General features: G+C 50.3%; 1 protein-coding gene across 1 annotated transcript in view; it reads right to left on the reverse strand.

The window, feature by feature from the left end:
* The window catches only part of CORO2A (coronin 2A), a 62,314-nt gene extending 47,471 nt beyond the window's left edge, over positions 1-14,843 (reverse strand). The window contains exon 1 of the mRNA XM_037374195.1: positions 14,750-14,843. The gene's annotated coding sequence lies outside the window, so the exon portion shown is untranslated. The remainder of the gene's footprint in view (positions 1-14,749) is intronic.
* Positions 14,844-15,625: the final 782 nt, after the last annotated feature.

The raw sequence follows: 15,625 nt of genomic DNA on the forward strand, positions 1-15,625 counted from the left end.
CTGACTTACTGGTGAAGTATTACAAACAGGACCAGTCTAGCAAGCAGTTTTGTACGAACAATTCATTAAAAAAAAAAAAAAAAAAGCTGGGAATAGTTTGTAAACAAGAAAACAAGAAAGGAGGTGGAGAGCCATTAGCTAAGTGATCTCGCATTCCCCGATTTGCTTTATCAATCACAATATTCAGAAAAAAAGCTTGAGAGTAGCCCAGGCTCTCCAGTGAATCAACAAAAAACCCGCATAAAGAGCTGTACCACTGCTCACAGCCTTCAGGCTGTGCATTAGCTTTTAGCAAAGGTATCTGCCACATGAATAATGCAGCACGTCTTCCAGAGCATCTGTACTCCAATCAATCCACAGTAGCAAATAAAACCCTTTCAGCACGCCTTTCTATCAGGCAGCAGGACCTTTTTACAGCAGCTCAGAGGCATATCCTTGGAAAAACAACCCTATCTGCTACCAGAGCTGGAAGCCTTTTAAAGCAGCCAGCTGGGAACCAACCTTTTAAATCAACCATCCTGCAATGGGCCTTGATTTTATCAATTGCCTTTCTTTGCCTTTTGTCCCTAAAGAATCCACGCTTGCCATTACAGGGCTCAGATTAAGGGAGCTCAGACTAAGGTTTCAATCCACTTTCAGAAACAGACATGTGCCACCCCACAAAAGCAGCAGTTTACAGCCTGCAGCCTGTGAGAGAGACAAGGTAGCCCTGCCACACAGCACACATGCCACATCTCTCTCCTGCACTGTAAAGCAGCCTCGTAATCAAAGTACCCTTCCGCAGTGTGGGGGAATGGGCAAAGAGCCTTCACCAAATCAAGCCTCAGTCATAGACTCAAACCTCTGTATTTTCAGAAGCAAAGCAGGTGATGGGAAGTGGTGTTTTGTCGATGTCCACCACTTGCACCAGTTTGAACATTAATCCTTTGCAGAAGCACGAAAGCCCCTTCTCCTTGGCAATCCACTGGGAGCTGTGGGAACTGCTTCTGTCACCTCATTTCAGCAGCACAACCTGCAGGCCACTGGCTGCCTGAGGGAGGATGTGCTACTGGATCTGCAGAGGTGACGTGGGACAAAATATCAATAGTGGGCAAGATCTCAAAAGACACCATATTCTAGAGGTGTGTTATTTTTCATCAGAAAATTCAGCTCTAAATAACACTCTGAAATATTTGCAGTTCTCCAGCATGGCAAAGACACTTAAATATAGTGCCCTGGAAAGCAGGTTGTGAAAAAAATACTTCTACCCGTAGTATAAACATTGCATAAATACAAAGGACATGAAGCAGGGGGTGAAGGAGACACTCAAGATGGAAATGTGTTAATTTCCTCACCCACAAAACATCAGAGCCCAAACCTTTCTCTGAGTGGGCACAGCAGACACTCTTGCCCCTTCTTTTCAGTACAGTAATCCAAAGCTTATGCAGCGAGTAACAGGTGGACACAACCCCAGGAGAGGCAAGATAGTGGCTCCTCCACTGACAGGCATAATGTGCTTGGACCATAAGCAGGAAGGCGTTCCAGTACTTTTGCCTCCCCCAGATATCCACTTCAGCCAGGAAAGGCAAACATTGCATAGACACTTGGCTTGATGCCAGCAGCCCACTGCATCCCTGCATCCCACAAACTTTGTCACCAGATGGTACCACATTGTCTCAGAGCATCTTTCTAGTGAGGGATCCCAAAGCAGCCCACTAAAGCCAAGAACATACCAAAGCCCAAAACTTGGTAAAACGCATGATGTGCAAATTTTGTTCATGTTAGAAGATACACCAAGTATTGTGAACCTCAAAATAATTTTAAGTGCATATGTCCAGGGGCAGCCTGGGGCTGCCAGGATTGAAACAAGACCACTCTCCACAAGGCAAGGTTGAGACGGCAAAAATCCAATGGCCATCCTGTATGAGCTTTCCAACTGTATTTGTGTTCAATCAAAGCTGAAACTGCAATGCAGTCCCCAGGGCTGGCAGCAATGCCAAGCGTGGTCCAGCATAAAAACTCCTTGATGGTGACACTGCTCATGGTATTGTCACAGCCCCACCACCTAGTATTCCTCCATGGCTGTGCTCTTCTGTCACACTGGCACAGAAGGGAGATGGACAAGGGAGCACACATGCCTCACAAAAATAGCTGAGTCAGGTTATTTTTAAGTGGGTCATCCCAGTACAGCCAGCAGCAACAGCCAGGAGCAGGGAAGAAAGCAAAGAAAAAAAACTGGCAGAGACTACAGCCTCAGGCAGCTCCCAAGAGGCTCAGACTGTCCTGCCACCTGACCTGACAAGGAGCCCAAGACAGTATTTTGGATAAAATACCCCAGAATATTGTCAAGCGAAGCCATGTCATGTAGTACCGGCTGAATTGTCACCCGTTCTTCATTTTATTGCTGGGGTCACTTCCAAACCTGGCATTGAATGTGTACTTGAGCCTCCCCTAAGGCAAGTGGGAGAAGCAAAAATAAATTACAACAACAAAGCACACAGAATGACAGGAAAAAATTAGGCCAGAAGGCACTTCTGAAAGTCCTGAGTCCTATCCTCAGCCCCCAGCAAAGCTCACTACAAAGGCAGGTCATGTTGCTTGGACTGTCCAGCTGAGTTTGGAAGACCAACAAGGATGAAGATCCCACAGCCTCCTTGGGAAACGTGTCTGCCTACCGTCTTGCGGAGAAGTCCAGGCTGCAGCTGGCCTGCAGGGCTTGCAAAGTTACCCAGATAACTCTGGTCAAACTTGCTGCCTCATGGCCTTCACTGAAGAGTTGCTTTCTTGCCAGTCAGACCTAGCCTACACCAATGCAGGGGACTGCTGCAAATCAGACAAGAAGTTGACATTTATCTTTATTGAAGTTCATGAGGGGCTGTTTTTCCCCTCATGAGAGGCATCAAGCAGACTGGGAGCCTCCAGGTTGCTTAAGAATTCCAGGGGCTGGGAAGTACCCATGGAGGCTCTGTTGCCAGACCTCGGACTTCCCTGCAGTGGCCAGACAAGCATCTTATGATTGCATTCCCATGAGCAACCGAAGTGATTCACCCTGGAGCGAGGGAGCCTGAGGCACCTGTGGCACCACCACTGCCATTCTGCTGTCAATGGCGCCTGGAGCTCCACTTCCTGAAGGTTCACACCTCTCACTCAGGCACAGGCACTGAAACACCACTTCACTGCACATGAATTCCTCAGGCCACAGAAGAAGCAGCCTCCTGAATACTTTTAAGCCAGTATCAGATAGAAATTAAGCTGAAGAGCACAGCCCACCCTCCAGTGAGTGTGAAGAAACTTATGCTCGGTCAATGCAAAGTCAGTTCATATGTCCTAAGAAGAACAGGAGGATCCTCCAAGGACGATCCCACACTCCATGACAACACTGTTTCCTTATAGTTCAATCTCTCCCTTCACCACGTGTCCTGTGTCTGCTTCATTTGGTGCCCCAACTCCGCAAGCTCTGGCAGAAAGAAAGGTGATGTGTTGAGGACACAAATGGCTTCAGTCAACATGGCCTTTAAGAAGTACAGTAGTGGGCTGGGGGAGTGCGAAAGGCTGGAATAACTCAAAAAAACTCAAAACCCCTGAAACTCAGCACTGTTTCATTAGGCTTATCAGAGCTCCCAGGAAGGGCAGAAGGCAGTGACTGAAGCAGAGGATGGGGCCACCCTAGCCTCTTTAGAGAGCATGCCCCTCCTTCTCCTGGTTCACTTCCAGCTTTCCAAGATAGCCTGTGTACTCCGGCAGAAAGATAAAGCCAGCTTGCCTGCATTCTCCAGAGACAATACCCTCTTTTACTCTGCTGGTTACCTGGGCAGCAAACAAAATATTATTGCTTATCAACTTCCTTGTGAGTACTAATGTGCTTCTCAATTCAATGAGAGGGCAAATTCCACCTTACAGGGCTTTTCTACTCTGGCAAGATACTATGCTCTGTTACGAAAGAAAAGCAAATACCACAACCCCAGTTCAATGAACAATAAAAACTAGAAGCCTCCTCTACCCCCCACCCTGCAAAAACTCATTATAAAAAGGAAGTGGTGAAATGCACAAACTTTAAGAGATGTTGCCACATTTCTTGACAGAAAGGCAGCCTTGAAAAAATCATCTGACCCTCTGCAAGATCAGCAGTTTCTCCTGAAACCAGGACACCATGCTTTCCTCTCCTATTTCACAGGAAGAAGCTTCCTGCTATTCAAGATCAAGCTGGTTTCTGAGTTTCAGGAACCAAAGTTCAGCTCCCCATCAAAAAGTTTCAGCAAGGTCTTAGTAGTCTGCTGTGTCGTTTGGGAAGACAGGGACGCTTAGTCCCACTGCTCTTTATCATGAGGTCTAAGCATGCCTGAAGACATCTGGCAGATGGTGTATCTCTGCTACAGGCTACCGTACAGAAGTCTTGCCTTGCAGCAAAGCTGAGCATCACTGGTTTAGGGGGTTTGGCCACCTTGCCTCTGGTGGTCTCCTGTCCAGCCTCACAGTTGAGCCTGCCCATAGCTCTAAATCAGGGCAGATGTGGAACCCTCAAAACCTGCAAGGATGAAGGCCTCCACCTGCCTGGTCCCAGGGCCGTACCACCCTGCTGGGCATACAGCTTTCTCTAATATCTGACCTACTTCCCTCCAGCTGCAGCTTGTGTCCTTTTCTCCTTGTTACACTATCCGTCACTGCCAAGAAGAGTCTGGCTCTGTAACTGCTCTTCCAGGAGTTGTATCCTGCTATTAATAAATCTGTATGGCAGCAAAAGACACAGGTACCTACTACAAGGGACTAGAGAAGAATCAGTTGAGGATGTCCCAGTCATCAGCCTGGAGCAAAGGAAAATGGTCCCTGTCCTGCTGGAAGCAATACCAGCAGTACCTTGTTCTTTGAAAGGTGGTGGGCAGCATCAGAGGTCTTCTCTGAAGCTCATAGCTGCAGAGTTCTTCCACCTCCCTTGCAGCATGCAAAACCATTTAGGGGCCCACAGAAAACAGAAATGTGGGGAGCTCTCTCACACGCATGCTGTGCCTGTGGAATTGCCTTATGATGTCCGTTGAGGCTTTTCTCTTTGACTGCCTGATTAAATCAAAATTGACATCTCTCTGTTCTCCAGAAAACTCTTAACATGCTTTTGAGCTCTCTAACAGCAGGCCCCATTTATCTGATGCATGACAAGCAGTGAATGTGTGTGGCAAAGGCAGGTTTTACAGACAACACTTTCTTCTGCCACATCACAAGTTTTAAAATCGATTCACCATTTAGAGCAGAGGTTCAGTTTTTCTCTTTTTGGTTCTTAGTCTGGCTTTCACTGATGTTGGAGGACTATCTGTACTTTCTCTGCCAGGGAAACAAGATTCTGTGTCCATTAATTCACCTGCTGGGCTTGGCAAGAGCAAATGCACAGTCTCTGAGAAACCAATGGCATCACTCTGAACCAGATCCATTGGTCCACGTGCAGAAGCAGTGCTTGGTTCAGACTGGAAGGACACTTCCAAAGCAAATCTCCTTATTGCTGACATTTACTGCACTCCAGTTTGCATTGCAAAGCCATCTTGGAGCATGCGGACAGGATTCCCTCCAGGTGAAACTAAGAACATTCCAGGATCAGAACTGAGTACACTCCATCCACTAATGGAACCAACTGGGTCAAATTAAAACATCCAAAATGCCTGCGGATATGAAGTCCTGGTACTACCTCTTTCACTCCACAGGTCTACTCCTCTTGCACTGTAGATGTGGCTATAGCTATCAGAGAGTTGATGCAGTCACTGCACAGACACTTTTCCATAGACCTCCTTCTCTGTTTGATCTTCAGCCCCGCTTGTCTTCAGATAGACTATTTTCTTTACTTCCTCTCCTCCAAGTGTTGTTCTCTTATACTAGTTTTAGGTGTTCCTCCATCTCTGATCATTTTGTTCAGCATCACTGCTCTCCCCTGTGACCAGTCTCCCTCTTCCCACCTCCACCTCCCATTTATCAGCCATGAAGATCAGTCTTTCCTCCCATATAGTAGTTTATTTCCTACATACGTCATTCCTGCCAGCCTCTTTGCATATCTCCTCCAGTATGAGTTTTGATCGTTTTCCAGCTCTGTCCCTCTGCACCATCCCTCTCTCCAACCCTTCCAGCTGGGGAGCACCCTAACAGAACCTCCATGTCCCATCTAAGCTCCCTGCCACAGAGTTGCTGCCTCTACCACTGCTACTTTCCATGCCAGCCTACTCCTCCAGCATAGTTGATATCCACAACGACAAATAAACTGATTTTTTCTCTGCCTTTGAGTCAGGTCTGGGCATCTGTGCTTCACAGACTTTTTGAGCCGAAGGCTTATCTGTCTGTTTAGCCAGCCCTAATGGGTTTTCCGCCTGCAGATTCATCTAATGGCTTTTCTTGAACCACATCCCCAACATCCTGTGTCGATGCGTTCCACTGTTTATCTGTATCCTGTGGTTCCTGGGCAGTAATAAACAGAGGAACAATCACACCCCATCTGAACTCTCCATCCCATCATCCTACCGCATGTCAAAGGCCATATATCATATCCCTTTTCAGGCATACCTTTTCCAAGCTAAACAGTTGTCCCTCTCTGCCTTCTCTTCTGCATTACCAGGTCCTCAATGAGTTGCAGAAAGCTAGCATTGCATGAGGCAATGTAGATGTATCCAGAAAGTATTTGATCTTTTTTACAGTGCCACTGGAAAGGATAAAAAGGAAAAGGAAGGGAAAAAAAAAATAAAAGGAAAGGTAGCACAGCCCTTGAAGTCTGGCTGTGAACTAAAGCAGCATTTGCACTCCTGACATAATGCAGGCCAAGCAGCTTGGGGCGTGATTTCCATGCCTTAGGCAGCAAAAACAAAGACTGTCTGTGTGAAGAGTGAGAATAAAAGCACTGTGTAGGACACACTGGGCCACACTGCACCTGACTGAATATGCAGTTTTCTCTGGGTATCTTACACATGTTCATGAAATTACACCTGCATCTAGGGCTTTTCAGTACCAGAGAAAGTCTTCAGGCTCCAGGAAGCTTCTGCAGTTTGTTCAAAGCCAGGGAAGAGTCATGCACCATGCTCCTAGCTCTTGCTCAGCCAAAGATGACAGCAATTGGGAGCAGTTGCACAGGGGGCTCTCCAAGCCTACTTGAGGGCGTGAGTGCTGGTGCTGCTCTGAGTGATGCCCTGGGTGCCCCATGATGCCAGAGAACTCCAGGCACAGGAAGGACAGCAGACAATGACACAGGCAGATATGGAAGTAAAGAAAGGGAAAGGTTTTCAGAAAGAGCTTGCCATAAAGGTCTGAATTTCCTGGGGAAGACTTGCCTTTCTGCAGGAGTTCAAGAGACGGATTTCCAGACTTACAGACTAGCACACCATGCAATCATCTGCCTGTACTGCCAGTGGCTAGTAGCACCAGTGGCAGCAGAACCCCGCAACAGTGAAAGGTGTGTGAAACCCTTCTAGTGCCACATATGGTGTCTGTGCCATTAGCCTTCCAAACACCTGCAACTGAGCCTTACTGCAAGACAGGCAGAAACAAGAGTATAAACACTGCTGTATTGTTTTTATACATAAAACACAAGCTGTCATGAAATCACAGAAAAGTTCATGTTGCAAGTCATGCTGTCAGGAAAGCAAGAATAGGTAAGACTCTAGAAAACTCTTCTGAAATACACAAAACCATATGAAAGATAATGACTGCTTTCTAAAAATTGAAAGAAAGAGAAGGTAGAGAAATTGTCACTTCAGTTCCCTCTTTACACATCAAACAGATCTACTTTCAATTAAGCTTAGGATGCACACAGCGGGCTGGGCACCAAAACCAAGGTCTCAACAGCAAGAGATTCCCCAAGCTAACAGCCAGATGAGCTTCACTGAAACATCTTTTGAAACTTCAAGGATGACCACAATATATTCAAGGACATCCTTTGATATTTTGTCTGGACCAATAAAGCAGGTATGTGTGCTGCAGCAGAAGCAGATTCTCAATGCTCATCCAAGTTCAACACTTGGCATCAGTGTTGGGAAAGTAGTATGGAAGGTAGGGACCAAGGTAGACCTTCCAGGTGGACTTTAGCTATGGGTTTCCTTGGCTTAATTCCTTGGAACTTTGGTTCCTAATATCATTAACAGAGTTTCACTTCTACTATCATCACAGAAGCCACAGGCAAATTTAGTCTGGAAGGGGCCTCTGGGGGTCTGCAGCTCAAACTCCTGGTTACAGCAGGGTCAGCCTCTAAGTCAGGCCAGGTTTCTCAGAGCTTTGCCTTTGTGAATTATGAAAATCACCATAGGTGGAGGTACTACAGGCAAGCAAACCATCCTGCTGAGCCCCTGTCTGGCTAATAACTGTGACCCCGGTCAGTCAATACACACCAGCAGCAAAGGCAGGTACTGGTCCTACACATCCATGAGGATAAGAAACTTACTCCTGCCTCTCCAGATCTCTAGCCAATGGTCAGTGAAGTCCATCTCCACTTACAGTCATGTTAATGTCCAAAGTGGCTGAGAGGACTCCTGCCTTCAAATTGTCATCCTTCCAGTGATGATAAAACAAAACTCAAGAGTGAAAGTTAGCTGTCATGTTGGGGAACAAGAATGGGGCCCTAAAGGCAAAGCCCAGCAGAACATGCTGAAAGGTTGGAAAGAGGAGTGTATGCTCTCCATCACGGTGAGACAGGATGCTTTGGGAGAAAGAAATCTCTGCAGGATGCCAAATAGCTGCTGTTTGGCTAATGACAGGCCAAGAGATGTCACCCGCTCCCAAAGAACACTGCTGCCTGCACTGAATGACATTATTTAGAAGATCATCCTGTTCAAGTTTCTAGAAATGCTTCATCCCAGGAAGCTCTTCCCACGATTACTCCTCTTTGCTGCTAAAAACACAACTGCCTTATTATTTTGACAAATAATAACTTCTACTTCCAGCTACTGGCTCTTGTTCTGGTTTGTCAGCTAGACTGAAAAATCCATTATCTGTAAAGATACAAGAGGCTTCTGATCTTTTAAACTCCACAGGAACAAAGAGTTCACCAAAACCACAACCTGGATGCCAAGAAAGATGAAAGAGTCAACTTTCCACTTGAGTTTTTACTTATAAAATCAGAGTGAGGTGGATTTTCTGCTCCAAGACTTGGTTTGCCTGGCAGGGTCCATCACACCCATAGCTATTGTACAGGGCTTAATGCATAGCAGAGGCATGAGCCTCAAATAGATGCAAGGAGATGTAATATCAAGCCCTTCAATCCCTATTAAGCCTTCAAATGAGTGCCATGATTTTTAAAACTCCTATTGATTTCTATGGATGTCAGGCTATCATCAGCAAATTCAATCTTTTCAATTAGGACTTCAGGCATAAGTTACTGACATCATATCTTTGCAAATTCAAAGAGAAACATGAGCCACAGCCATGACCGCAGGCAGGAGGGGTCAGAAGAGACCCTGATACTTGTCACCGTAAGGAAAAGAGCCTCTATACGCAGGAGGATCTGAATATTATGAGAGCAGGAACTTGCAACCATGCTATTCTGATTTTGTTTTTGTTCCCCTGTGTGTGTATTTTGGTATTTAAATTAGAGAAAATGGCAGAGAAAAATAATATGAGCTAATTACATGTAAGTAGATGTTAGCAAGATAATATTTGACTTCTTCTATTTGTCTATTGCAGTTACAGAGCTGTCTGGGTTCCCTGCACCTATAACCCTGCGATTCTGTTGCCAACACAGGCAGGTTCCTTTTAGGAGCCAGATGGCATGGAAGAAACCAGGGAACGGCAAGGAAGATTGGTCCTTCCTGGCACTGTTCACGTTACCAGACAGTGTTCCCATTAGCATCAGTGTGAGGTTCCTTAGAAAGGAGCACTGCAGCTGTGCCAGAAGTTCAAGCAAAATAGTATCTACACTTTTCTAAGGCAGTATGGTTTATATTTTTCAAGTTTTGTGTATTCTTCCTCAAGACAAACACTGTGAAACACTGGTTTACATAACCTCACATGTAACTATGTGGAAGGTGGCCAAAAGCTGAATGGCACTGGCAGACCCGAACCCTTCACAGCCTGGAAAGCAAAACTCCACAGACACCTGATGGGAGAAGAGCTACTGTGCTACAGAGGGTGGTGAAAAGCCTGTGACTGGATTCAGTGCTGACTGCCCCTGTAAGAATGGCACTCGGTGGCATTCAGGGGCAGCACCACTTCAAGGGTCCTTTTGGCAGGCAGGCAAATGTGCTCCCTGGCTAAATGAGACCCAGGCGAGGCTGGAATAAGACAGGCAGTTTTGGGAGAATTCCACTGATCTCAGTCCTGCGCTTGCACGTGCTGTCATTTACCTGCTGCTTCAGTCCATACCCCAGACCGGGGAGAGGGCAATGTCTGAGAAAAAGGCACTTGTCTACCAAGCACCATCCATGCACCTCACCAGTGGTTTCCAGAAAACCTGGGATGAGATGGGATCTAGAGCTTTCTGACTCTTCCAAGGAGCATTTCAGCCCTCTGCACAGGCACCCTGCAAGAGGAGTTTAAATCATGGTATCTGTAGAGCAAGGACTCTTAATTTCCACTCTCAAGAGTGGGCCAAGTATTGACCTTGATTCCTGCTGGACCTTTTCTCTGACTGCCCCTGCTCTACTTTATGTACAAGCTCATACTCAGCAAGGCTCATACTAACTTTACTAGTGTAACCCTGACCTGGAGAGCCTTGCCCAGCAACCTTCTCCTGGGAGGAGTTCTCCCTCAGTGTTGTCTCCTCTCCTGTTTAAGCACACCTCCCAGAGCGGTAGGAGGAAGAACAAGGTGGAGTTTGGCCTCTCCTGCTTTCCTGGAGGCTATCTAATCGGTTCCATGGACTTTGTCTCCATCTCTGAGATAAAAATGGGAGTTTCTACTGATTTATCTTCCTTATCACTTTTCTCAGTGGCTTTGTCCCACAAAGGGAGTGAGGCAATGCAGTCATCGGCGCAGAAGACCTCTCCTCAGGTAGGAGTGCACGTTTCCTTGCACAGAGATAAAGAGCACAGCAGCTCACCAGACTGGAAATAAACCTTTGCACAAACCAGAGCCTAGAAGGATGCTTGGAAAAGAGAGGGAGAGAGAGGCCAAACTTTGGGCACTGCTATGGAAAATGTGAAACTGTGGAATAGAGCAGGGAGCAGATCAACAGGAGAAGGGAAAACAGGACTTGGAGCTGCACACTGTCATTGGGCAGCAGCATGTCTCCAAGCTTAGAAAAGGCTTTGTCTGGCTGAGGGTCAGAAAAGTCCTGTCTGTGAGTTTCAAAGTGCTTTGGAAATAATAAGCATCAGCATTACCCTAACAGAGCCCTGCAGGTGTATTTTCAAAATGGAGAGTTGCTGCCAAGCCTGTAATACCACAGAGGGGAAATCCCTGGAAATACTAGGCCAGACTGGCTCCTACTTGCAGGCCAGTATAACCCTGCAAGTGTCAAACCCCCTCAGCCCACACAGCCTCCTGGATGATGTAAAGGTCTTTCCTGTTTCTCCTGCAGAGAGGCAAAAGGCGCGTCAGCGTAATTGCTGTGTGCTGCGGGCTGCTTGCCTCAATCAGCCCTCTGCAGCCAGAGCAGCTTAACATGCACTTAAGGGAAGCCAGGTGATGACTACATGCGAAACCTTACCACATCATCACTCCACTGGTGTCTTCTTGACAAGGTAGCAAGAGACCAGACCCTCTGTGGCCCCGTTGTGCATCAAGGTGGCCAGCCCTAGCCACTGTCCAGCCTCACCAGCGATGGATGAGTCCCCAGTCCCCCTTGGGTCTGAGCAGGAGGTATAGTAGCAAGTTCCTCAGCAGCCACGCAGACGTCAGCCCACTGGCAAACTGTAATACTGACTACCAGTTTATTGCCAAAAAAGACTGCTGCTGTTTCTAACTGGCAGATGGGAATACTCAAATAAGGTGGCGAGTTTGTTGATTGGTTGGTTTTTTTTTTTTTCATTGAAGCAAACTTTCTTGGAGAAGGTTTATTTATGTGGGTGGAGGACAGGGTCTGGCCATTAAGGATCAGGACTCTGCTGAAGTCCCCTTGGACCAACAAAGAGCAGATGGTGGGGAACTGATCTGGGACAGTGCCCCTCCACCCTATTTCTTCACTGAAGGTCTCTGTCATACCCTGTCATAACCCACCCTCCAATAGTTTCCCCATCGAAATCCCTGCTGTGGAAATCAAGGCCCACCAGTGTGGAATTAAGGTTTCATGCTGTGCAGACACTGTGAGCCAAGGAATACACAAACATCAGAGGCAGCAAACTGACCACAGTATACAAGAAGGTCACGTGCAGAATCTACCTTAGCCTGCACTGAGGCAGCTGTCTCTCTCTCCAGAACATCATCTTCACATCTGGGGATTTGCCAAAGCCTTCACTTCTCTCCCCAAGTCTCTGTAACACTGAAGCATACATGTGGCCCCGAGCACCTGCAGCTCACAGCTCAGGGACCGGCTCCATACTGGAGCATATACCCACAAAACACCATCCGCACAGCACTCGGGCATCTGGCAGCCAGACAGCCCAAAGGCAACAGAGAACTGCCCTTGCACAGGCACAACAAAACTGGTTCCAGAGACCAACAGCCTGCCCAGTGCCAATCCACCTAGAAAGAGGCTCCCAGAATCCTGCCGCAAAGTCAGACAACCCAAAATCCACCCATCACCCATTAGTAACAAATGTAGCAGACATAGAAACATTCAAAATATTATCCATTACTGGCATTGCCTGAGTAAAAAATCTGCTCAAATGGGACAAGCCAACATGCTCGAGACACAGGCAGAAATTAGCCAGCAGGGGAAAAGAGACTGAGAAATCCACCACATCTGGAGATACCCTGACCTGCTACCAGGAAACCCACCTGCTGCACGGACACAGCCAGCAACGAGACTGATCAATGGGATGGAGGTGAGCAGCGCTGCTGGGCAAGCTGACGCAGCTGGTGCACAGAGGGCAGCAGGCTCCCTCTCCCGAGGGGCCTTGCAAAAATGACACATTCACGCAGAGCTGCTTTGCCTCCGAGGAAGAAAGGTCAGGCACAGCTCGGGGCAGAGCTGGGTACAGGCAGCAGAATTGTCTGGCTCTTTGTCCAAACATCTCCAGTGCCTGGGCCTCGTGTTTCTCAGGTCTATGGCAGCTCTAAAGAGATGACGAGTTTTGATTTGTTGCTATGGGCTAATGGATTGAATGAATTTGAAATGCTTCTCATTCACGAAGCTACGGCTTCTCTGCAATAATGCTAATTTACCAAACAACATCAGCATAGTTGAAAACACCTCCTTTTTCCCTTGTCTCTAAGAAGCAACCAGCTCTCCCCTATCCTACCTCCTGAAGTTTTGCTCCAGAGTTTCCTGTAACATTCACACCAAAACATGACGTCCCTGCACACCTCCATCAGTTGCTCCCTATCTGTGATCAAACCAGGAGAGATCAGAGCCCTCCAAAGAGGGCACAGCCAGTGGGAGAACAAAGGGAACAGCAGGGCTACACAGACTGCTCCTTTGTTAACCCACCGGGGAGCTGTGTTGGGAGGCTTTAGGCAACCAACACCCAACTTCCCCCCAAAGAGTTCCTCAAATCCTCTGCAGAAATCACTTCCCTTGAGCACCCAAGAGGCGAGGGGAGGTTATGCCTCTCCAGGCAATTCCCTTTAAGGGACTGCAGCAAACAAAGTGGCTGCTTAGGAGGCGTAAGTGAACGGGGCAGGGGGAGAGGGATCACGAATAGCCAGGATGCTGCAGGGCTGTTTTTCCACGCTCCGGAGCAAGACAAGGAGGGCACCACTCCCTGCAGGGTGAACAATGGATGTTCAGCAAGACACTGCACATAGCTGGCCTCTCCAGGCCACCAGGGACTTGTTTGCAATGTGCTGTCATTATTACATATCCCTTTGCAACAGCCTGCCTCGGCCCCTGACAGAGCTGCAGCATCAAACCCAGACCCATGCGAGGGAAGCAGTCCTCCAAAGCTGCGCTGCCTAAGAGCGAGACCCCTTCACGGGCTCGCCCTGAAGGAGGAACTGGTACCAGGAGACCCCGCTGCCAGAGGGTACGGCCCCTATGCCGTTTGTGTGACTGTCATCATGCTCTGTGCAAGCTGTGACCTGCCCTGACACCAAGCACCCAAAACCCCACGACTCCAGCACAAGGGGGCCAAATCCTGCCACTGGCGTGCACACACAGAGCCATAGGAGAGGCTTCTCTCTCCACCACGAAGGAAGCTGTGCAGATGCCAAGCCGTGCCCACCCGTTGCACCGGCAAGCAGGGCGGCGGGAGGCGGCGCAGCCTCCCGGGCAGGCGGCACCACGCCGGCTCCCACCTGCCTCAGGCCGCCGAGGAGCTCCGCTGCTCCGTGCACCGGCCCCCTGCAGACCGCCGTCCCCGGGGCGGGACCCTCCGCTGCAGTCACCCGCGGGAGCAGCCCAAGGGCACGACGCTGCCGGGCAGCGAGGGTCCTGCCCGGGGAGGGCGCGACCAGCCCCGGCGGGGAAGCCCCGCTCCCGCACCCGCTCCCGCACCCGCTCCCGCGGCACACGCCGGGGGATGCCCGAGGCCCGCATCACCGGGCGGCCGCCGCATCCCCCGCCCGTCCGCGCCCCGGCGGCGGCGGCTCCGGCTCCGCACAAAGCGGGGTGGGGCCGGCGGGGGCTGCGGCAGCCCCGGCGCACGGGAGGGGCAGGCGCCCCCGCTCCGCCCGCCCGCACCGCCGGGCTCCGCAGGCCCCGCGCCGTGGCAGGTGCCGCGGCCGCCCAGCCCACGCGTGCCCCGGCCCCGCGCGCCCCGCTCCCGCCGCGGTCCCGTACCTTGCCGCTGGCGGCGGGGCTCCGGCAGCGCGCAGCCCGTACGCATGGGAGCCGCGCCGCGCCGCGCCGTGTCGTGCCGCGCCGTGCCAGCCCAGCCCGGCCCGGCCCGCCCGCGGTCCCCGCCCCGGCCCGCCCCCCGCGCCGCGCCCGCCGCCGCCGCCGGGAGATGCTGGCAGGCCTCGGGGGGTGCCCGCCGTCCCCCGTGCGGCAGCCCGAGCCCGCGGCTCTCGGGGCGCCTCGGCGGGGCGGCCTGGCCCGGTCCGGTCCGGCGGAGCGGCCGAGCCCAGCCCCGGGCGCCAGCCGCCGCGGGGAGAGTGTGGGGGGTCTGCGGTGCCCGCTTGCCCTGGGGAGAGCCCCAGCAGAGTTCAAGCACCTCTCCAGTCCCTGGGCACGGGGAGCCAGCCCGCCTGAGCCGGTGTGCGCGGCTCCCCATCACCATCACCCACACATCTGCACCTGGAGGTACACTGTGAAGGCTGGGTATGTTCTCCTAGGAGATCATCCTGACAGCATCAGGACTTTGCCATCGTCCGTGCAGAGGGTACCTGCAGGCCTCACCTCAGCTCGCAGAGCTGCTGAAGAGACGGCAGCACATTCCCACATCCTCAGTGTGACCACCAAGCAGTGGCCACTGCACCCTGAACATTGCACACACCCGTGCAACACATACTGGTGTGCCAGCCTTAGCTGGAAGCCTCGGGCTGGCTCAGCAATCCCTGGCAGATGGGGAGACACTGTCCCACGTGGGCCCAAAGCTGCAGAGCCTCCACTGCTGGCCAATGGCTCTAGAAAGCTTCTCATGCCTGCAGAGCACACACTCAGGCTTTGGGGCTAGTTGGTACCTTGGCAGCACTACAAGCCCACCAGGTACCCTGG

The sequence above is a fragment of the Falco rusticolus genome, chromosome Z (assembly GCF_015220075.1).
Source record: "Falco rusticolus isolate bFalRus1 chromosome Z, bFalRus1.pri, whole genome shotgun sequence".
Lineage (NCBI taxonomy): Eukaryota > Metazoa > Chordata > Aves > Falconiformes > Falconidae > Falco > Falco rusticolus.